Source organism: Mastigoproctus giganteus, chromosome 2, assembly GCF_048544385.1.
Source record: "Mastigoproctus giganteus isolate SK-2022 chromosome 2, ASM4854438v1, whole genome shotgun sequence".
NCBI classification, from domain to species: domain Eukaryota; kingdom Metazoa; phylum Arthropoda; class Arachnida; order Uropygi; family Thelyphonidae; genus Mastigoproctus; species Mastigoproctus giganteus.
In genome coordinates, this window is record NC_143576.1 from 101,138,383 (window position 1) to 101,162,810 (window position 24,428).

At 39.8% G+C, this 24,428-nt stretch overlaps 1 protein-coding gene across 1 annotated transcript in view; it reads left to right on the forward strand.

The window, feature by feature from the left end:
• The window catches only part of LOC150089465 (uncharacterized), a 1,372,165-nt gene that overhangs the window by 500,624 nt on the left and 847,113 nt on the right, over positions 1-24,428 (forward strand). The gene's annotated exons all lie outside the window — the stretch shown is intronic.

The following is a 24,428-nucleotide window of genomic DNA, read 5'->3' on the forward strand; positions in this document are numbered from 1 at the left end:
CCCTGAGGGATCCCACTAATAACATTAGTCCACGAAGAGCAGTGTCCATTGATTACCACTCTCTGTCTTCTCCCACTCAAACATCCCTTTATCCATAGCAGCAGTTTGTATCCAATGCCACACTGCTCCAATTTGTGCAGCAGTCTTCCATGTGCAACGGTATCAAAGGCTTTTCTAAGATCCAAATATATGATATCAAAGTTATTCTTTGCATCCAGTTCCTTTGTGACTACATCATAGTATCCAATCCAGTAAATCAGAGAGTCTTATAATGGGGGATTTTAATTTCCCAGATATTGACTGGAATTTGTGGTTGGTCACTCGCACACTAGCAAGGCTTTTGTGGATTTATTGGATGATTGTTTTCTACATCAGCATGTTCAAGAGGCAACAAGAGGGAGCAATACTCTTGATCTGATTATCAGTAGTGATTCTTCATGCATTAAGAATCTGCAGATAAATGAACCACTAGGTGGCAGTGATCACAGTGTGTTGAAGTGGAATTTACTCAAGGAGGTAACTACCATCAGAGGTAAAGGGAAGGGTTTTTGTTTTCGTAAAGGCGACTATGATGGTCTGAGACAGTATTTAAATTCTATACAGTGGGACCAACTGATGATGTTACCAACAGCAAACTCAAAATGGGAAGCATTCAAGGAACTAATCTTGGAAGCTACCAGGCTTTACATACCAACTAAGAAATATTGTTCAAGGTTTAGGCCTAAATGGTTGCCAGATGAACTAATGAGACATTAAAATTATCATTAGCATTAGTAGAGGCATTTGATGCAAGAAAGCAAGCTTATGCAGCATCAGCCAAAAAAAAAAAAATAATAATAAATAATAATAATAATAATAATAAATAAATAAATAAAAAAAAAAAACCACTTCTACTTCACCCCTCTGTTCGTTCGAAATACCTGTCCAGCTGAGCCTTAAACTTATTTAGGCTATCAACTTCCACGACAAGGGATGGAAGTCTATTCCACCAACCAACCACCCGCTGGCTAAAGGCAAATTTCCTCACATCTATCCTACATCTGTCTTTTCTCAATTTGAATTTATTAATTTTTGGAATGTTCTACAAAAACTTTTCGTCTATGAAATTATGAAATATTTTTTACTTATTTTACTCACATTTTACTTAGTTTTTTATATACTTGAATAATAAATTTATGCTTAATAAACTGTGTGTTAATACACTTAATTTGTTGTTCTTATTCTGAAAACATTACTACTAAAGTAACAATATGAGGAGAAAAAAAATTTCAGAGTTCTTCATATCCTTTTAATTTTCAATTTTTTCTGATAGCAAAGAATGAGTACCGGCACCTATATTTTTTTACAAAAAAAAGCTATGGGTAAGAGTAACTTCAGAGTAACCTACCAACTGTGTAGTTCTACACTCAGTGTAATGGAGAATGAAAAGGACCTGGGGGTAATTGTGCAGTCAGATATGAAGTTTGCTGATCAGTGCAGACAGGCTACCAGAACAGCTCATGGGGTCTTTTCAGTGCTATACAGGAATTTTTATAACAGGGATAAGGAGGTGATTAACTTCTAGTATAAGGCAATGGTCAGGCCACACCTTAAGTACTGCTTACCAGTCTGGATTTTAGGAAGGATATAGAGCTACTGGAACAAGTGCAGAGAAGGGTAACAAGTTTGGTGAGGGGAACAGAGGGTTGCTCTTACCAAGAATGACTTAAGTTCTGCAAATTGCAACATCTAGAGACTAGGCGCCTGCAGGTGATGTGATTGAGGTGTATAAGGCCTTGAATGGTTTGAGCAAGTTCAATGCTATTGGGGTTTTTCCTTTTGCCCAAATTAATCACCTGAGGGGACATAAATTCAAATTGAGAAAAGATAGTTGTAGGATAGATATGCAGAAATTTGCCTTTAGCTATCAGGTGGTTGATTGCTGGAACATTGCCATCTGTCGTTGTGGAAGTTGACAGCTTAAATAAATTCAAGGCAGAACTAGACAGATTTGGAGTGAATGGATGGGTGAAATGGGAATAGGTTCCCCCTCCCCTCTCACTGATGCTGTATAAGCTTGCTTTCTTGCATCATATTCTCTACTATTTTGCGCCTCCATAGCCAGGTGTGCAGGAGCAGCAGTGTGTAGCACACGCTTCTTGATTAGACTGGGGTTTGAGCCCATGACCACCAAATATGGAGGATGTGGAAAGGTCAGGGAATGACCACCGCATATCCCCAGAGCAATATGGCCTTAGTTGCTAATACTCCTAAAAACCAAATATCAAACAAACAACATGCTTCTACTAATGCTAATGCCACAGAATGTAGTGTTATGATAGTTGACAGTTTGAATAAATTTTTAGATGGGATGGACAAATGAATTAGGTAAATTTGGTGGGGGGGGTGATCCTGTATAAATATACTTACTTGCATTAATTTTATTATTATAAGACTTATAATTTGATTATTTGCCAAACAGTGGGGCTGAGGGAATCATTAAAGAAGCGGAAAAATTAAAATAGAGGAAATTTTGGATATCCATTATTGAAATGGGAAAAAAATTACCAAAAAAACCCCACAAATGTAGAAAGGCAGCAGATGCTAATGAAATTAGACCTGAAGCACGGAAAATAGCACTAGTGATTATATCACATTATATATGTTTCTTTTTACAAAAGACAGTTTTGGAGGATTGCAGTAAGTCATTAATTGTTCCAATATATAAAAAGAGAAATAAAGTTGGGTGTGGAAACTTTGGACAAATTTCATTTCTTAGTGTACCAAATGCAAGTAATTTTGAGAAGTAAATTAGAAGTATTGTTGCATGTAACCATGGATGAAACAGTGTAGTTTAATACATCACAGGGGTTCCAAAACGCTCACATTAAGATAAAACAAAGAGAAACTTAGATATATAACAAGAACTTGTATTTAGGATTTATTGATCTTAAAAAGCATGCAGTAAAGTACATAGAAATCTGCTCTCCCAAATAAAAAATAAATGGCACGAAGTACTAAGGTCCTTGGGGTTGTCACAGACATTCTCCCAGATATGCCAGACAAGCTGTACTTGCTACCTGGGAGTCCGGATCCGGTTTGTTTCCACAATTACTAAAAATAGAGACAGCAGAAAAATTTGGGACAAAATCAAAAACTGAATGGTAAATCCTTCCCAAAATCAACATCCATCATAAGTTGGAAAGGTAAGGACTTCTCCTCTCGGCTAAGGTAAAGAAAGCCTGCACGAGAAGCATGCAAAAGTTCAATGAAATTTACCGGTAAAAGTACTTTGCCATAACGGCATTTGTATTGTTGCTCGCTCGGTAAACAGACGGTGGGTGTTATCAGTCTGTAGAAGTTGAATCCCACAGGTGCTTGAAACCCTCCTGAAGTGGAGGGGAGTAACATGACCTTTTTTTCTTTAGAATCACTAATTGAATTAACTAATTGAATCACGAACAGAGTCATATTGGAAGTTCTGGCGTCATAAAAAATGTTCGTAACGTAGTTTCACCGGCAAACGTTTTTGAAGTTTGCCGTGCTTTTCGTGTGGGTTTCCTCTGCCTTTTTTTTTTCTTAATAAACAATTTATCCACTAGTCCACCAGTGGTTCTAAAGAAAAAAGGTCAGGTTACCCCCTCCACTTCGGGAGGGTTTCAATCTCCTGTGGGATTCAGTTTCTACTCCTGACCAATAACATCCACCGTCTGTTTACCGATCGAGCAACAATACAAATGCCGTTACGTCAAATACTTTTACCGGTAAATTTCATAGAACTTTTACATGCATCTTGCGCAGGCTTTCTTTACCTTCGCCCTCCTCCCCAGTGGAAGTCGCAAATGCCCTGTCAGAATGCTTTTCTGAAACCTCTGCCACATCTGCATATGAGCCAGCCTTTAAACAAATAACAGCTAATGCAGAAAAATATAAGTTGAATCAATACAAGAGCAATACAAAAATATAAGTTGAATCAATACAAGAGCAATACAAAAATATAAGTTGAATCAATACAAGAACAATACAAAAATATAAGTTGAATCAATACAAGAGCAATAAAAAAATATAAGTTTAATCAATACAAGAGCATCTCTTCCATATAATCAACCATTTACTCTTTTTGAACTAGAGAGCTCCTTAAGTAGATTAGCTAATAGTGCACCAGGGTTTGATGAGATAAACTATTTGATGCTTAAACATCTAAATTCCTTACTGAATTCATTACTGATCTATTTTAAGTGGATATTCTCAGAAGGCTACTATCCTCTTTCTTGGCGCCACTCAATAGTCCTTGCCTTTCCCAAACCTGGAAAGGATCAATCAGATCCACAAAACTACCGGCCAATATCTCCTAGCAGTTGCCTTGGTAAGACATTTGAAAAAATTATTCACGCTCGACTAGTGTGGTACCTAGAATCTCATTCGATAATGAACAAGAACCAGTACAGCTTTAGGAAAAATTGGTCAACTCTAGACCTTATGATCAAGTCAGAATCCAACATACGGATTGCTTTTATCCGTAAAGAATATCTTGTCATGATCTGCCTGGATATTGAAAAAGCCTTTGATACCACCTGGCGCTACGGCATTCTTCAAAATCTGTATGCCCCGGGACTTCAGGGTCAGCCACCACTAATTATTCAGAGCTTTCTCCAAAACAGAACCTTTCAGGTGCGTTACTGTAATTCACTATCCTGTACATTTGTCCTAGAAGAAGAGTAGTAGTAGTAGTAGTAGTAGTAGTAGTAGTAGTGGCACATGATGCAAGAAAGCAAGTGTAGGAGCTTATGCAGCATCAGCCAAAAAAAAAAAAAAAAAAAAAATTACACCATTCCCTCCAAATGCCTGTCCAGTTCCTCCTTAAATTTATTTAACCTATCAACTTCCACAACGACAGATGGAAGTTTGTTCCAGCAATTAACCACCCGCTGGCTAAAGGCAAATTTCCGCACATCTATTCTACATCTGTCCTTTCTTAATTTGAACTTATGTCCCCGTAGATTCGTAATCTGAACAAGTGGAAAGATCCCATCAGAATTCAGCGTACTCAACCCATTCAAGGCCTTATAGACCTCAATCAGATCACCGCGCAGGTGCCTAGTCTCCAGCCACTGCAATTTGCAGAACTTAAGCCTCTCTTGGTAAGAGAATCCCTTCATTCCCCTCACCAATCGTGTTGCTCTTCTCTGTACACGCTCAAGCAAATCTACATCCTTCCTAAAATGAGGCCTCCAGACCTGTACGCAGTACTCAAGGCGTGGCCTGACCATTGCCTTATACAGAGGGACAATCACCTCCTTTTCCCTGCTAGCAAAATTCCTATATATCATTGACAAAACCCCATGACCTGCCCTAGCAGCCTGTCTGCATTGCTCAGAAAACTTCATATCTGACTGCACAATTACTCCCAGGTCTTTTTCATTTTCTACCACCTTAAGTATAGTACCACACAGTTGGTACGTTTCTCTGGGGTTACTTCTACCCATATGTAGTACTTTGCATTTGTCAAGGTTGAACTTCAGTTGCCACTTCTTAGCCCATCTGCCCAAATTATCTAGATCTTATTGCAGTAGCACACTGCCATTACTGTCATTAACAACCCTGCCAACCTTTGTGTCATCTGCAAACTTCGACATTAAGCCTGATATACCTTCATCAATATCATTGATAAATACACAAAACAACAGTGGACCCAACACCGAACCCTGTGGGACTCCACTAATAACATTAGTCCACGAAGAGCAGCACCCATTGATTACCACCCTCTGTCTTCTCCCACTTAACCATCCTTTTATCCATTGTAGCAACTTACCCTTAATACCATTCTGCTCCAATTTGTACAGTAGTCTTCCATGCGCAACAGTGTCAAAAGCTTTCCTGAAATCCAAGTATATGATATCAAAATTATTTTTTGCATCCAGTTCCTTTGTGACCACATCATAATAACCAATCAAATTTGTCAGACAAGACTTTCCCTTAACAAACCCATGCTGTGTTTGAATTATTGCTGCAGTCTTGTCTAGATGATCCTGCAATGCATCTTTAACCAGTGACTCCATTATTTTACCCGGAACAGAAGTTAAACTAACTGGTCTGTAATTACTCGTGTCCCCCTTCGATCCACCTTTGTGAATTGGGGACACATTTGCACATCTCCAGTCCGTGGGAACCTCCCCTGAGTCCAAGGATGCTCTCATAATTATGGCTAAGGGTTTGCTTAGTTGCTTTGCCGCCTCCTTTAAAATAACTGGATAGATCCCATCCACCCCAGGTGCCTTTCTTATGTTTAACTTCAACAATTTCTCCTCCACTTTGCTCTCAGTTATTACAAAATCATTAAGCACACTGCTACAATTTGATAACCTTCTTCCATTTTCAAACTGTAATAATTCCTCACATGTGAATGTAGATGCAAAATACTCATTCAGTTTGTTTGCTATCTGAGCAGGATCATCAACAGTCGAACCATCAATGTCAAGTGGACCAATCATATTCATCCCCTTCCTTTTAGAGTTTATATAAGTAAAGAAATCCTTGCTGTTTTTCTTAGCATCTTTTGCCAAAGATTTCTCGTAATCCGCCTTCGCCTGCCGAACGTCCTTTGTGACCTGATTACAGACTAGCTTATATCTGCCACAGGCTTCTGCGTCACCTGATAATTTATATGCATCCCATGCATTTTTCTTCTCTGTCACGAGTCTCATTAGTTCATTTGATAACCATTTAGGCCTAAACCTTGAACGATATTTCTTAATCGGTATATAAAGTCTAGTAGCTTCCACGATTAATTCCTTGAATGCTTCCCACTTAGAATTTACTGTTTGTAACATCGTCAGTTGATCCCACTGTACAGAATTTAAAAACTGTCTGAGACCACTGTACTCCCCTTTACGGAAGCAAAAACCCTTTCCTTTACCCCTGACGGTAGTTACCTCTTTGAGTAAATCCCATTTCAGCACACTGTGATCACTGCCACCTAGTGGTTCCTTTATCTGCAAATTCTTAATACACGAATGATCACTGCTGATAACCAGATCAAGAGTGTTACTTTCTCTGGTTGCCTCTCGAACGTGCTGCTGCAGAAAACAATCATCCAATAAATCCACAAAAGTCTGACTAGTGTGTGAGTGACCAACCCACAAGTTCCAGTCAATATCTGGGAAGTTAAAATCCCCCATTATAAGACATTCTGATTTACTGGCCCACTCTATTTCTCTGTACAATTGTTCATTGTACTCATTCAAGTCATTAGGCCTATAACACACTCCTACTCTTATTTTTCCTTTCGCAGTGCTTATCTCATACCAAACTGACTCAACAGAGCACTGTTCATCTATATTAACTGGGTGCACTTCCTTTGATTTTATGTTTTTCTTAATTAACAGCATAACACCCCCTCCCTTTCTGTCCTGTCTATCCTTTCTGTACACATTGTACTCCCCAAATTCCAGTTCTGCATTCCTTATATCCTTGTGACACCACGTCTCTGCTATCCCAACAATATCCGCCTTTGATGTCTTGACCAACACTTCAAATTCATCAAATTTATTTACTATACTTCTAGCATTGGTATACATGCAAGCATACATGCTCCTATGCCTATTCCTTGTTACCCTAACACATCCCATATACCCAACTATTCCATGATGACTGCCATCCGTCCCTGAAACCCCCAACACCCCTCGCTCCAGGTCGCTTCTTATTCTAATAGAAGTTGTGCAAGAATCACCTTCACCTCTGCCTGCGGTTACTGTTAAACTATTAGTCTTTGTATCCCCCCAAACTAGCAGTTTTCCGACCCACCTAACACTGCCTCGATAGCATCAGCAAATATTCTTGCACCCTTTCTATTTAAGTGTATCCCATCCCTGTAGAAGCAATCTCTCCTGTTAACAAGTACAGTCCAGGCTGAAAAAAATTCTACCCCTTGAGCCTTGCACAATCTTTCCAGGGCCGAATTGATCGACAAGGCTCTCATCATGTACTCCCTCCTATCGTGTCTGGGCAGAATTGCAGACACTTTCAAATTCAACCCTATTTCACGGCTTTTTTTCAACAGTGACCTGTACTTGTTGAGTAATTCCGCCGGTCTCCTACTCTTAATATCATTAGTGCCAACGTGTACAACTATATCACCTTTTGTGCCCTTGAAAGATGATATCCGCTCTACAACGTCATCAACCTTTGCCCCTGGCAGACATACCCTGGTCCTATTCCACCTATCCTTTTTACAAAGGATGTTCCCCGTTTCCCTGACAATAGAGTCACCAACAACTACTAGTTCCTGTGGGACCAGCGCATTCTGCCTTAGGGGTTGCCGCTGTGTTGCGTGAAGACCAAGTGCAAGCTCTGGCGTTGATGTGGGCAGCTGAGAGCCTGATGGGCCCCTCAGTTTAGATCTTTCGAGGGCATCCACCCTGTCCTTCAAACTCTCATATAGGCCCACAACAACGCTGAGTTGTCGCCTGATTTCCTTACACTCCTTACATCGTGCACACACAAAGACATCCCCCATGGCAATATCATGTTCCGTTCCAGAGAGTTCGGCAAACATTTCACAAGTTGCACATTTTTTTAGGCTGTGATGCGTTGGAGAATTGCCCCCCTCAGTTCTCCCCCGAGTCACAGCACTCCTGCCACTTTGTGCCCGTTGCTTTGCTGCTCTAGTTTGGGGCATGGTAGTTTAAATTAATAAAATCAATAAATTAAATGTCAATAGTATTTGAATAGAAACTATTAAATAGAAACAGTGAAGCGTATTACTATATAATTATGCGTTAGAGCTACCTAGCTACCTCAATTAAAAAATTTGAATTCCCTACCACTATATCCAAAAACAATGGCTACAAAAATGGAACAAAATAACGGTTTTACCTATCGTAAGTAAAATCCACAAAAACTCTTTATCTAAATTAAAAATAAAAAGTAACCAGCGTAACTATAACTATATGACTACGTATTAAGTACAATATAAAATAACAATCATGTAAATAAAAGGCAAACACTTATCGTTTTTGCGGAGCCTGTAACTGACAGCTGTAACTTTTAAGGAGATTCAGCGCCCTCTCTAGAGGTCCCACAAGGATCAGTTCTTAGTGCAATACCTTTTGCAGTAAGGCTAAACAATGCTACAGACAATATTCCAGCTAATGTCGACACCTATCTATATGCAGATGACCTTACAATATCCTCCCACTCACAAAATATGCATTCCATTGAGTGTCAATTGCAGCTCTCAATAAATAAAATAGAATCATGGGCATCCCACAATGGCTGTTGCCTCTCTGCAACAAAAACAACTACTATTCACTTTTGTAAAAAACGTCAGCTCCATCCAGATCCTGAGCTAAGGTTAGGAACTCAACCAATAACACTTAGCAGAAATATCCAGTTCTTGGGCCTAGTACTTGACACTAAACTTAACTTTCAGGCTCATATAATGCAAGTGTGAACTCAATACATGAAAAAAATGAATATGCTCAAAGTTATCTCTTCTGGCATGGGAAGCTGATCGCTTCACACTTTTACACCTGTATCGAACTGTGATAAGATCTTGTCTAGACTATGGAGCCCCAGTTTATGATTCTGCATGGAAGGCAGCATTGGCTTGGCTCAATTCAGTGTGCTTTAGGAGCCTTTAAGACATCCTCAGTGCAAAGTCTGTATATAGATGCCAATGAACCTCCACTACATCTCAGGAGAAAAGTATTGCTTCTCAGCTATGCAGCCAAATTACGTCGCATCCCTTATCACCCCATCTGGACATATCTCTTTGAACCTCAATGGGCAAACTTCTATAAAAATAAACCCAATGAAAACCAACCTGCTGGCATTCGGCTACAGGAGCTAATTCAATGCTGGAACATCTATCTTGGAAATATATCTCATGCTGCTTGTTTGTTTGTTTGTTTGTTTGTTGTTGGGTTTTATTGGCGCATTAGCAACTAAGGCTATAATGTGCTCTCATGCTGCAGATGCAGTACAAGCACCATGGGCAATATATATATCTCTATGTGATAACTTCTTTCTTCAGTGGAGAAAATACTCTCTATCGAATCAAAATCTTAGACAGTTACATGATGCTCATGCATTGGCCAATACTCACAGTCTTCATGTATATACAGATGGCTCAAAAACTGACATATCCATACGAGCTGCAGTGGTCCTTCCTACATCCACTGTCTCTGTCCAGTTACCAATTGAATGCAGTGTTTTTACAGCTGAACTGTATGCAATAAAAATGGCTTTGAATCTCCTTAACCACCTATTAAATACCCAGGTCATAATATATACAGACTCTTTAAGCACAGTGAGTGCCTTACAGAATAAACTACAACATTCCCATCCACTTCTCACACAAATCAGATCACAGTTATGTAACCACGATGAAAAGAAGCTGATGTAAAATTCTGCTGGATACCCAGCCACATCAGAATTCCAGGAAATAAGCGTGCAGATGAAGCTGCAAAGTGCCTTGCTTGTTTTGACTCCATCTCAGTTCCTTCCGCTGAAATCAAACCAATCATACAACGGATATGTACTGAGATGTGGCATACCCAGACAGGAAACAAACTTCTTGAGATAAAACAGAATCTGCAGTTGTGGAGATCCAGTTTCAGACTAAACAGGCATGAAGAGGTTGTGCTTGCAAGAGCACGAATTGGCCATACACATCTAACGCACCTCTCTTTACTGCTAGGAGAAGATCCTCCACTTTGCTTACACTTTAGCTGCCTACTTACCATTAAGCACATCCTAATTGAGTGTGCACATTACCATTCAGTTCGAATTGCATGTTTCAAATCACAGCTTAATTTACAAAAACCTCTACAACTATCCCATATACTTGGAGATGATAGCAATTTCTCAGAACTTTTTACTTACCTGAAAATGATTAACGTCTATAGTAACTTTTAGACCTATTTCAGATAACGTATACAGTCACTTCTAGGCCAAAGTAACAGGTTCACTTTGGCCATAGTAGCCCTTGCGCCATTAAATCCCACTCCAACAACAATGAAAAAGCCTAGTCTCCAGCTGTTGAAATTTGCAGAACTTAGGCCTCTCTTGGTAAGAAGATCCCTTCATTCCCCTCACCAACCTTGTTGCCCTTCTCTGTACACACCAGCAAATCTACATCCTTCCTAAAATGAGGCCTCCCGACCTGTATGCAGTAGTCAAGGCATGGCCTGACCATTGCCTTATACAGAGGGACAATCACCTCCTTTTCCCTGCTAGCAAAATTCCTGTATATCATTGACAAAACCCCATGACTTGCTCTGGCAGCCTGTCTGCATTGCTCAGAAAACTTCATATCTGACTGCACAATTACTCCCAGGTCTTTTTCATTTTCTACCACCCTAAGTGTAGTGCCACACAGTTGGTATGTTCCTCTGGGGTTACTTCTACCCATATGCAGTACTTTGCTTTTGTCAATGTTAAACTTCAGTTGCCACTTCAGTTGCTCAGCCCATCTCAAATTTTCTAGATCCTGTTGCAATAGCACACTGCCATTACTGTCATTAACAACCTTGCCAACTTTGCATCATTTGCAAACTTCGCCACTAAGCCTGATATATACCTTCATCAATATCATTAATAAATATACAAAACAACAGTGGACCCAACACCGAACCCTGTGAGACTCCAATACTAACATTAGTCCATGAAGAGCAGCACCCATTGACCACCCTCTGTCTTCTCCCGCTCAACCATCCTTTGATCCAATGTAGCAACTTACCCTTAATACCATTCTGCTCAGTACAGTAGTCTTCCATGTGCCACAGTGTCAAAAGCTTTCCTGAAATCCAAGTATATGATAACAAAATTATTTTTTGCACCCAGTTCCTTTGTAACCACATCATAATATCCAAGCAAATTTGTCAGACAAGACTTTCCCTTAACAAGACCATGCTGTGTCTGAATTATTGCTGTAGTCTTGTCTAGATGATACTGTAATTCATCTTTAACCAGTGACTCCATTATTTTACCCGGAACAGAAGTTAAACTAACTGATCATTAATTACTCGTGTCACCCTTCGATCCCCTTTTGTGAATTGGGGATAAATTTTCACATCTCCAGTCTGCGGGGACCTCCCCTGAGTCCAAGGATGCTCTCATAATTATGGCTAAGGGTTTGCTTAGTTCCTTTGCCACCTCCTTTAATATAACTGGATAGATCCCATCCACCCCCAGGTGTTTTTCTTATGTTTAACTTCAACAATTTCTCCTGCACTTTGCTCTCAGTTATTACAAAATCATTAACCAAGTTATTACAAAATCATTACCCTGCTCCAATTTGATAACCTTCTGGTATTTTCAATCCTTAATAACTCCTCATGTGTGAATGTAGATACAAAATACTAATTCAGTTTGTTTGCTTTCTGAGCAGGATCATCAACAGTAGAACCATCGATATCAAGTTGACCAATCTGATTCATCCCCCTTTCTTTTAGAGTTTATATAATTAAAGAAATCCTTTAGCATCCTTTGCCAAAGATTTCTCGTAATGTGCCTTCGCCTGCCTAACCTCCTTTGTGACTTGATTACAGACTAGCTTATATCTGCCGTAGGCTTCTGTGTCACCTGATAATTTATATGCATCCCATGTATTTTTATTCTCTGCCACGAGTCTCATTAGATCATTTGACAACCATTTAGGCCTAAACCTTGAACAATATTTCTTAATAGGTATGAAACGTTTAGTACCTTCCACGATTAATTCCTTGAATGCTCCCCACTTAAAATTTGCTGTTGGTAACATCATCAGTTGGTCCCACTGTACAGAATTTAAAAACTGGCTGAGACCACTGTAGTCACTTTTACGGAAGCAAAAACCCTTTCCTTTACCCCTGATGGTAATTATATCTTTAACTAAATCCCACATTGTTGTAGTAGTAGTAGTAGTGGCATGTGATGCAAGAAAGCAAGTGTATGAGCTTATGCAGCATTAGCCAAAAAAAAAAAAAAAAAAAATTCACACAACCATTCCCTCTAAATGTTTGTCCATTTCCTCCTTAAATTTATTTAACCTATCAACTTCCACAACAACAACAGATGGAAGTTTGTTCCTGCAATTAACCACCCTCTGGCTAAAGAAAAATTTCCGCACATCTATTCTACATCTGTCTTTCCTTAATTTGAATTTATGCCCCCTTAGTTGTAATCTGAACAATGGAAGAATCCCATCAGAATTCAGCGTGCTCAACCGATTCAAGGCCTTATACACCTCAATCAGATCACCGCGCAGGTGCCTAGTCTCCAGCCATTGTAATTTGCAGAACTTAAGCCTCTGTTGGTAAGAGGATCTCTTCATTCTCCTCACCAATCTTGTTGCCGTTCTCTGTACGGGCTCAAGCAAATCTATGTATTTCCTAAAATGTACGTACTCAAGGCGTGGCCTGACCATTGCTTTATACAGAGGGACAATCACCTCCTTTTCCCTGCTAGCAAAATTCCTATATATCATTGACAAAACCCCATGACCTGCCCTGGAAGCCTGTCTGCACTGCTCAGAAAACTTTATATCTTACTGCACAATTACTCCCAGGTCCCCCCTTGACGTGGGCACCTGTATGTGGTGAGGGGACCTCCCAGTGAGCTGGTGGCCTTCCAGATTAGCATCACTGGGATCTAACACCCATACCTTCCAGGGTTACATCGTTGGAATCTGACGTGTGCATCCGTGCACCGTGACCCATGGAAATTCAGAAAGGGGGATCCTTGTGGTTGAGGTGCCCAACCTTAATACACCACTTTGGTCCCTGCTTCGACAAGACGGGAGATCCCGGACCGGCCCGACTGGGATCAATTGGCAGGTGGTTCTTACTGCTAGGGTCAACTGTGTTCCAATAAGTCTCTCTCCCTTTGGTCCTGGAATGGGATCAAGGCTTATTGGAAACATGGGTATGGTGCTCCTAAGCGAACTTGGCTTCCCATTCGTGTACGCAGTACCTGCTAGTTCACAAGTGGGCATCCCCTCGTGGTGTTCCGTTGTGGCATCAGAAATTTATATCTGACTCCTATGAGTAATTTAAATCCTACTTCTTCTTCTGGGCCCCAACAAGGTCCCTACCTAATCGATCAACAGAGGATAATGACACCAATTCTGTTAAGAGCCAGAACTAAGGATAAAATGCCATCTGTGACATCTCTTTTCCTCATTTTCCATTCCACCGGAGAGCAGTCATTTGGCAGGATCACCTAAATCCGTAAAATGGCTGTGTTCTGGAGATATTTTAGTAGAAGCATCAAATACAATCCATGCTGAAAAAATTTGAAAGACACATCTATAGGGAGAATATCCATCATCGTAACCCCTCACAAAACTCTGAACTAGTCACGAGGTGTCATATCAGAGTGGGATCTTCTTCACATTTCTGAAGAAGAGATCTGCTCTAATTTAAAAGAACAATGAGTGACAGCTGTCAAGGATCTCGTCCCTACTCGAGTTCTCATCCTAACATTTAACACCCTTCAGCCTCCAAGTTACATCAAGGCAGGGTACTTAAACTGCCTAGTGAGGATTTACGTTCCAAACCCACTGAGGTGTTTTAAATGTCAAAAGTACGGCCACTCACAAACAGCTTTTCGTGGTAACCCAGCCTGTGCTCGATGTGGTGCTAAAGATCACGAGAGCAAGGAATGTCTAGCTCCTAAGCCTAATTGTACTAACTGCCAAGGAGAGCACCCTGCATACTCTCAAGAATGCCAGTGGTGGAAGGACGAAAAGGAGATTCAAAAATTAAAAACAGAGCTCAAAATCCTCCTACCCAGAGGTCAGAAAATGCATCTAACCAATAAATAGCAGGAAGCCTTCATACGCCCAGAAAGTTTCTGGTAAAAGTACCATTGGGACCCAAACTGATATGACTGTTTCCCCAAGGGACTTTTTCACTCCCATTGCCCGCTGTTTATTGAGTTCACTAAAGCCCACCCAAAAATCGCAGTCAGCTGCCACTCCAATATTGGTACCTCCCAGTGCTCAAGCATTACCAACAGCGAGCACTAAATTAACATCACAATAAAGTGAACTGCTCACTTCAGGGCAAGAAATAATGGATGTCGAGACCAAGGAGGTACATGATGAGTCAGTCTTGGAACTCTTTGCAGAGGAAGAAATGGACACAGGACAGCGTCCATACTTCTCCAGGAAAGATAAATCCAAGGCTGACAAAATTAAGCCCTCAGCACCTCGGAATCCGCCTGATGGACCCACCAAGCCCAAATAATGGCTAAGTTCCTACAGTGGAATTGCCGTGGATTCTGGCAAAATACTGATGACACCATGGCACTCCTGCAAAAGCACAAACCAGCTTGCTTTTGCATACAGGAGACTTATTTAAAGGCAAATGATGACCCCACCATGCATAACATTACCGTCATTCATAAGGGTATATTCATGGATGGTCCTGCTCATGGAGGAGTTGCAATCCTCGTCGGCAACCAGATCCCATTTCAGCCCTTGCAACTTACAACTAGCATTAAGGCTGTAGCAATTCGCCTTACAGTGGGGTTCTTATTAACTGTCTGCTCTGTTTATTTGCCACCTGGGATTGACATCCCTTAGAAAGACCTTGATGATCTTATCATGCAATTGCCTTCCCCTTGTTTAATTCTTGGGGATTTCAATGGACATAACTCTCTGTGGGGTAGTGCTAACATCAATGGAAGGGGACGAGTCATAGAGCATATGCTCACTGACAATGACCTCTCCCTCCTAAATGTGGGAACAAACACCTTCCACATGCCTACCCAATCATTCTCTGCCATTGATCTTTCTATCTGCTCTCCTTCTCTCCTTCCTTCACTTACTTGGGAGGTGGAAGAAAACCCAAATGGAAGCGATCACTTCCCCGTGATAACCACCCTAACTAAAGATAGACTGTGTCTGCCATTTAGTTTATCGCGGTGGAAGATTGATCAGGCTGACTGGAATGCCTTTCAACATCTGGCAAACCTTGACATTGCTACAATCAGTCAGGAGCCAATCAATGATGCATTCATGTATGTCACAGAAACGATTGTCCAAGCAGCTGTAATTGCAATCCCAAAATCATCCAGCAAAAAAAGCACAAAACAAAGCCTGGGGGGATATTCCGCTGATATCCCACGACCGAAAATTAAATTTTCGGTCGTGGGATATCAGAGCTTCAGAGCCTTAGCATTAGGATTGCTAATGCTAAGGCTCTGAAGTCATACATAATGCGCTTCCGCACGTGAACGTTTAAATGATATTAAATTTTCAGTCGGGGGATATCGGCAGAATATCCCCCAATTCGTTTTACATCGTCCATAACTCAGGCTGCTAGCTCAAATGTAGTCTGGGATAAGATCCGGAAAATGAAGAGAAAATATCCACCATGCCCTTCAGTGATCCTCGTGCACAATGGATGTCTAATTGCAGATCGAACTGCAGTTGCAAATACTCTAGGGGAAACATTTGCAAAAATCTCTGCAAAACATCTTTTCCCGCAGAGAGTTTGGCCCTGAAAAAGAAAATTGAGAAAAACCCACTAAACTTCCCTTTTGAATGGAAGTTTAGTGAACCATATAACAAGCCCTTTTCATAGGAAGAGTTAAATATAGCACTCTTTCTCACGCATGCAAGTGCTGTGAGGCCCGATGACATCCACTATGAAATGTTAAAACACCTCTCACCGCAATCTAAGGATCACCTTTTAATTTTGTTTAACACAATTTTTCTTAATAAACAATTTCTGGAATCGTGGCGGAAAGCAATTGTTCTTGCCTTCCCAAAACTAGGAAAGGATCCTAGAAATCCAAGTAACTACCGTTCTATTGCTCTGACAAGCTGTTTGTGCAAGATCCTGGAAAGAATGGTTAATTCTTGCCTTATATGGTATTTAGAAACAAATGGTCTGCTTTCCAGGACACAGTGTGACTTCCGAAGAAACAGAACCACTTTGGATCATTTAATCTGACTTGAAACTTACATTCGTGACGCTTTTATTAAATCCGAGCATCTAGTAGCAGTTTTCTTTGATATTGAAAAAGCGTACGATACCGCCTGGCGATTTGGCATATTAAAAGACCTCTATAACTTTTGTCTTAGGGATAACCTACCTCTTTTTATTAAAAACTTTCTCTCTAATCGCCAATTCCCACAAGGATCCATTCTGTCATGCTTTTTGCAATCAAAATAAACTCTATTACCGAACAACTTCCACCCAACTTCCATTCATGCAATATGAGGGTCATTGAAAGGTAACTGCAAAAAACTATTGATCACCTTACATCCTGGTCATTGGATAATGGGTTCAGATTTTCATCACAGAAGACCGTTTGTGTACACTTCTGTCGCAAACGTATCCTTCATCCTGACCCAGAATTAAAGCTTGGGCAAAACACCATCCCAGTTGTAGCAGAATTCAAATTCCTTGGACTTATTTTCGACCAGAAGCTGACCTTTCTGCAACCTATTCGTCAGCTTAGGACAAGATGTGTTAAAGGGCTTAACATCCTTCCTGCCCTTTCGTCAACTTCATGGGGTGCAGATCATACCACCCTTCTTCGTTTGTACCGAGCACTTGTCCTTTCCAAACTTGATTATGGGTCTCAGGTTTATGGTTCTGCTAGAGATAGTGTACTTCGGTGGCTAGATCCAATCCACCATCCGGACAGCCACTGGAACATTTTGCACATCTCTGTTCCAAAGCTTTTACGTTGAAGCAAATGAACCATCCCTATCTCTTCGACGTAAGCAGTTGTCCTTACAGTATGCCTTCAAATTGAAATCCCTGCCCAATCATCCCACATAGGCATCCGTTTTTGAGCCACGCTGGGAAAACCTCTATAATGCCCATCAGACTGCCAACAAACCTTTTGGTATTCGGATTTAAGGGCTGTTAAATGAATTAGACATGACTGGTAGACAACATTGCCCAGTCACCAAGGCAATTCCTTCCACCCTGGCATTGGCTGTTTTCCAACTTGTGACTTCTCCCGTAAGATCTGGGAGAAGGCTACTGTGCCGTCATCTGTTTACCAGCAACTCTTTGCATCACATAAATAGCAGTATTCTGACTTTCTGCCAGTCTATACAGATGGCTCGAAGTCAGAATGTTATGTGAGATCTATTGTTGTGTTTCCTCACAAAACATTATCCAATAAGATCCCACAAGAAACTAGCATTTATACTGCAGCATGCAATAGAAACAGCCTTGATCACATTACAAATAGCGATTACCAAAGGTATATGATATATAGTGACTCATCAAGTGTGTTACAGGCTTTGTTATCCGTGAGGCATAACCCTCACCCAGCCCTGTCCCGGATCCAGCAGATGCTTTTTTCTCTTTTTGAATCAGAATTTGATATTCGCTTCTGCTGGATCCTAAGCCACATTGGGATCCGGGGAAATGAATTAGCTGATACCGCTGCCAAGTCAGCCATTTCCCTGGATAATCATTGTCTGTCAGTCCCCTATTAAGATTACAGGCAAATAATATGTTCTAAATTATATTCCCAATGGCAAGATTACTGGCACGAACAGGCCACAAATAAACAGCACACAAAGCCTGTAATCATGCAATGGCAGTCCAGTCTATGCAGGGTTCGAAGAGAGGAAGTTGTTCTTGCTTGGCTCCACATAGGTCATAGTCATCTAACACATTCCTTTTTGCTGAGGGCAGATGACCCACCTATGTATGAGTTGTGTAATACGATTTTAACTATTTGTCATGTTTTATAGAGTGTCCTGTTTTTATAGAACCACGACATTTATTTTTTAGAGATTTTAATAATCTGGCTGAACCATCTACACTCAGTCAGATTTTAGGTGACAGAGACAATATATCTGATGTTTTTAGCTTTTTACACTCAATCAATTTATATAGAAAGATTTAAGTTTATATATATATATATATATATTTTTTTTTTACCTTTATTCTAGGGTATATCATGTTTACCTTCTTGACATGGTAGCCAGTTTATAGGCTAACAAATATTTTGTATTGGCTTTAATTTTGATTTGGTACATTATGGCCTTGTTGCCAATGCACCATTAAACACTAAACCAACCAACTCCCAGGTCTTTTTCATTTTATACACCTTAAGTGTAGTACCACACAGTTGGCACATTTCTCTGGGGTTACTTCTACTCATATGCAGTACTTTGCATGACAAATGCAAATGTCAGTGTACTGACATTTAACCTTGACAAAAGGTTAAATGTCAGTACACTGTGATCACTGCCACCTAATGGTTCCTTAATCTGCAAATTCTTAATAAACGAATGATCACTGTTGATAACCAGATCAAGAGTATTACCCTCTCTGGTTGCCTCTGAAACATGCTGCTGCAGAAAATAATCATCCAGTAAATCCACAAAAGTCTTACTAGTGTGTGAGTGACGCACAAGTTTCAGTCAATATCTGGGAAGTTAAAATCTCCCATTATAAGACATTCTGATTTACTAGCCCACTCTATTTCTCTGTACAATTGTTTGTTATACTCATTAGAGTCATTAGCCCTATAACACACTCCTACTCTTATTTTTGCTTTTGCAGTGCTTATGTCACACCAAACTGACTCAACAGTGCACTGTCCATCTACATCAACTAGATGCACTTATTTTGATTTTATGTTTTCTTAATTAACAGCATAACCCCTCCTCCCTTCCTATCCTGTCTATTCTTTCTGTACACATTGTACTCCCCAAATTCCAATTCTGCATTCCTAATGGCTGTGTGACACCATATCTCTGATATCCCAAAAATATTCACCTTTGATGTCTTGACCAACACTTGAAATTCATCAAATTTATTTACTATTACTTCTTGCATTGGTATATATTCAAGTATACATGCACCTATTCTTATTCTTAGTTACCCTAACACATCCCATATACCCACCTGTTTCACAATGACTGCCATCAGTCCGTGAAACCTAGCACCCCTCGCTCCAGTCTGCTGCTTATTCTAATAGAAGTAGTGCAAGAATCACCTTCACCTCTCCCTGTGGCTACTTTTAACCTTTTAGTCTGTGAATCCTCTCAAGCTAGCAGTTTTCTGACCCACCTAACACTGCCTCGATAGCATCAGCAAATATTCTTGAACCCTTTCTATTTAAGTGTATCCCATTCCTGTAGAAGCAGTCTCTCCTGTTAACAAGTACAGACCATGCTAAAAAAAAGTTTACCCCATGAGCCTTGCACATTCATTCCAGCGCTGAATTGATTAACAAGGCTCTCATCGTGTACTCCCTCCTATCGTGTCTGAGCAGAATTGCAGACATTTTCAAATTTAACCCTAACTCACGACTTTTTTCAACATTGACCTGTACTTGTTAAGTAAATTTGCAGATCTCCTACTCTTAATGTCATTGGTGCCAATGTGTATAACGATATCACCCTTTGTGCTCTTAAAAGATGATATATGCTTCACAATGTCATCAACTTTTGCCCCTGGCAGACATAACCTGGTCCTATTCCATCTATCCTTTTTACACAATATATTACCAATCTCCCTGACAATAGAGTCACCAACAATAATTAGTTTCTTTGGGACCAGTGCATTCTGCCTTGGAGATTGCCACTGTGTTGCCTGATGCACAGGAGTGAGCTCTGGCATTGAGTTGGGCAGCTGAGAGCTTGATGGGCCCCTGATATTAATTTCTTCGAGGGTATCTACCCTACACCTCAAGCTTTCATAGATGCCCCATTAGAACGCTGAGTTGATGCCTAATTTATAGACACTCTCTGCACCTTGCACACACAAAGACATCAAAGAAATTTGTAAACCCATGGGAACTCAATTATTTGTTTGTATGCAAACTTGCCATCAAAAATAAAGTTATTGAGTATGCAAAGATTGACGAGGTTGTCCAAAGTATTCTTGTGAATATTAAGTTTCTCATGGTATTTGTTAAACAATTGTTTTAGCACAAATACCAGTAGGTTAAGTGGGATGGAAGTGAACAGGTTGGTGAAATAAAAAGTTTCAATACTAGTTATAGAGAGATTGGATCGAAAAATGTTTAAAACAGATTGGTTATTGTTAATAATACAGGTAGTAGTAAGATTGCTGAAGATGGTTTTAAGCTGTCTGAAGAATTGCTTGCAGGGTAGGTAGCAGCCACTATTTCTGGAACTGGTTATGAATCTAAAACCTGCCAGTTGTTTGTGGAATTTGGCAATCATATAAAGGAAGAGTAGTTTTGTATTTTGGTGTGCAGTTTTTTTATGTAAAGCTATAAGCTCTTTTTTATTGTTGAAGCAGGATTGAGACTGCATGGTATATATTAGCATTAGTAGAGGCATACGATGCAAGAAAGCAAGCTTATGCAGCATCAGCCAAAAAAAAAAACCACTTCCATTTCACCCCTCCATTCGTTCCAAATGCCTGTCCAGCTGAGCCTTAAATTTATTTAGGCTATTAGTTTCCACAACAAAAGATGGAAGCCTGTTCCACAAAACAACTAACAACTGACTAAAGGAAAATTTCCACACATCTATTCTACAACTATTGTTCCTCAATTTGAAACCTTGCCTCCTCAGGTTCTCAGTTTGAGCAAGAGGAAGAATCCCATCAGCATTCAGCTTGCTCAACCCATTCAAGGCCTTATACATCTCAATCAGATCACCTTGCAGGTGCCTGCACTCCAGGTGCTGCAATTTGCAGAACTTAAGCCTTTCTTGGTCAGAGCACCCCTTTGTTCCCTTCTTTGTAGTTGTTCTAGCAACTCTACATCCTTCTTAAAATGAAGCCTCCAGATCTGTACGCAATACTCAAGGTGTGGCCGGACCATTTCCTGATACAAAGGTATAATCATCCTCCTTGTCTCTGCTAGCAAAATTCCTATATATCATTGACAAGACTCCATGACCTGCCATGGCAGCCCATCTGCACTGCTCAGTGAACTTCATATTTGACTGCACAATTGCCCCCAGGTCTTTTTCATTTTCCACTTCCCTGAGTGTAGTACTACACAGTTGGTAGGTTTCTCTTCGGTTATCACTACCCATATGCAGTACTTTGCATTTGTCAATGTTAAACTTCAGTTGCCACTTCTCAGCCATTTTCCCAACTTATCTAGATTCAGTTGGAGTAGCATACTGTCTTTACTGTCATTAAAAACCTTGCCAACATTTGTATCATCTGCAAACATGGATATTAAATCCGATATACCTTCATCAATATTATTGATAAATGTACAAAACAACAGTGAGCCCAATACCGAACCTCTGGGGAACTCCACCAACAACATTTGTCCCCGAAGAGCAGTGTCCATTGATTACCACTCTCTGTTGTCTCCCACTCAACCATTCCTTTATCCATTGTAGCAACTTACCCTTAATGCCATACCTATCCAATTTGTACAGCAGTCTTCCAGGTGCAACAGTATCAAAAGCTTTTCTGAAATCCAAGTACAGTAAACCCCGCAATTCGCGGTATCTGTATTCGCGGTTTCACGTATTTACGGTCGCTGATTTAATATAAAATGAAAACCTAAAAAAATGTGAATTTTAAAGTGCCGTGAACGTTTTCCGCCATAAAAATACATGGGCGTGGCTAAAATTATCTTTCCGGTTAAAACAGCGCTCAGTAGGTGGGGGAAAGGGGTGACAAAATCGCGAGCGTAGATGTTTCTCGCTAATCCTTGTTCAGTATGTGTTATGCGCTTGTCATGGAAGGTTTCGTCGTTTGCTTTTATTTATATGCTTATAAATTGAATAAATTTATCAATTTATAAATTGATATGCTTACAAAAGTGATAAATCTACGTTTTGCAGTGTTAAACAGACTTATATCTGTGTGACACCACGTCTGATATTCCAACAATATCTGCCTTTGATGTCTTGGCTTGCACTTCAAGCTCATCAAATTTATTAACTATACTCCTAGCATTAGTGTACATGCAAGTGTTACAATGCACCTGTTCCTACTCTTAGTTACCCTAACACAGCCCATGTATTTACTTGTTCCACTATGACTCCAGCAGTCCTGGAAATCACCATTACTTTGCTTTCTAGGCTGCTGCTCATTCTAATAGAAGCAGTGCAAGAATTACTTTTGCCTCTGCCTGTGGTCACTGTTAACCTTTTAGTCTCTGTAAGCAGTTTTCCAACCTACCAAACACCTAATATGTGGAGCTATTCTCTATTTCAGATTTTAGTTGGCTGAAGTAGAATTGTTTGCAAAAGATAAGAAAGTTGTTGGATGCTTTGTCAACTGGGGTGATAATAAAATTGCCCTGTAATTCTAAAATTTGTCTTTCAGATTGCAGAATGGAGTGTAGTGGTTATTGATGGGGTTGTAGGACTTGGCAATAGCTTTTTTGATGTCTTGATAGATAATAGTAATCAGTTTTGGAATGCTTCATGTGGAATGGTATATTTATAAGCAAGCTCGTTGGCAAAATGTATAAGGTCTAGATATAGTTTTTTGTTGATGTTATTAAGATTAACTCGGTTAATGGGTCTGAATTTGAGCCCTTTACTCATAACTGTTTTTTAGGTTTTGTCATTTATGATGTTTAGATTTCCAGTTATGATATGTCCATAATGTTGATCCACAAAAGCTGCATAAGCTGGATTACTGCAATGGCATGGGAGATCAGTAAGCAACATATTACCTAAATTAGTGGCAAGTTGTTTGTAGTTGCAGATTTTTAAACCTAGTGGAGGGTCATAATTGAAACAGTGACGTATATCAAATTTATAGCGGTTGTTGAAAGGCAGTAGGTTATTGTGTTTGTTAAGAATAGAGGTCCAAGGTATATTGTCAAACCATTTATGGAGAAATATAATATTACAATATTCAGTGTAGTTAGAAGTAATAGTTCCATTTCTAAACAGACTGATGTCTTTTATAATGTGTTTAAGCTGTATATTGGTAAACTCGAATTTATGGCTGGATGAGACCAGTGCTTTAAGAACAGACTTTTTAATGCTACAAAGGAATTGGTAAATATTATGTAAATCAAGTGCAGTACGGTCCCATGAACTTAGGATATTAGAGAAGTTGAATTTGATATTTTTATATGGTTTATGTTTCTTGCTACCATGAGCATGTCTTTGAATTTTGTTTTTTAATATATGACTGAGGTTAAATAATTTATAGATACAGTGCTCGGTGTTCAAGGATCTATTGCAGCAGACAATTTTATTGAAGAATTTATTGTTTAAACCATGTGGATACAGTGATTTGTGAATATACATAAAGATTCTTTCATAGTATTCACGTTTGTGGTTATCTTCTATGATTGCTAAAATTATGGTGAAGCAGTTCAAAATCTGTGTCATTGTTATTGCCTAAAGAAAGATTTTTACTTTTTGATCTGTATCCATTTATTCTGATGTTTAAAGAATTAGATGTTTGTCCTACATATTTGATGTTGCAAATTTTACATGTTAGGAGGTAGATAACATTTTTTGTTTTACAAAAAGGAGGTGGAGTTAAGGCAGTGGGAGGTTTCAGGGTTATCCA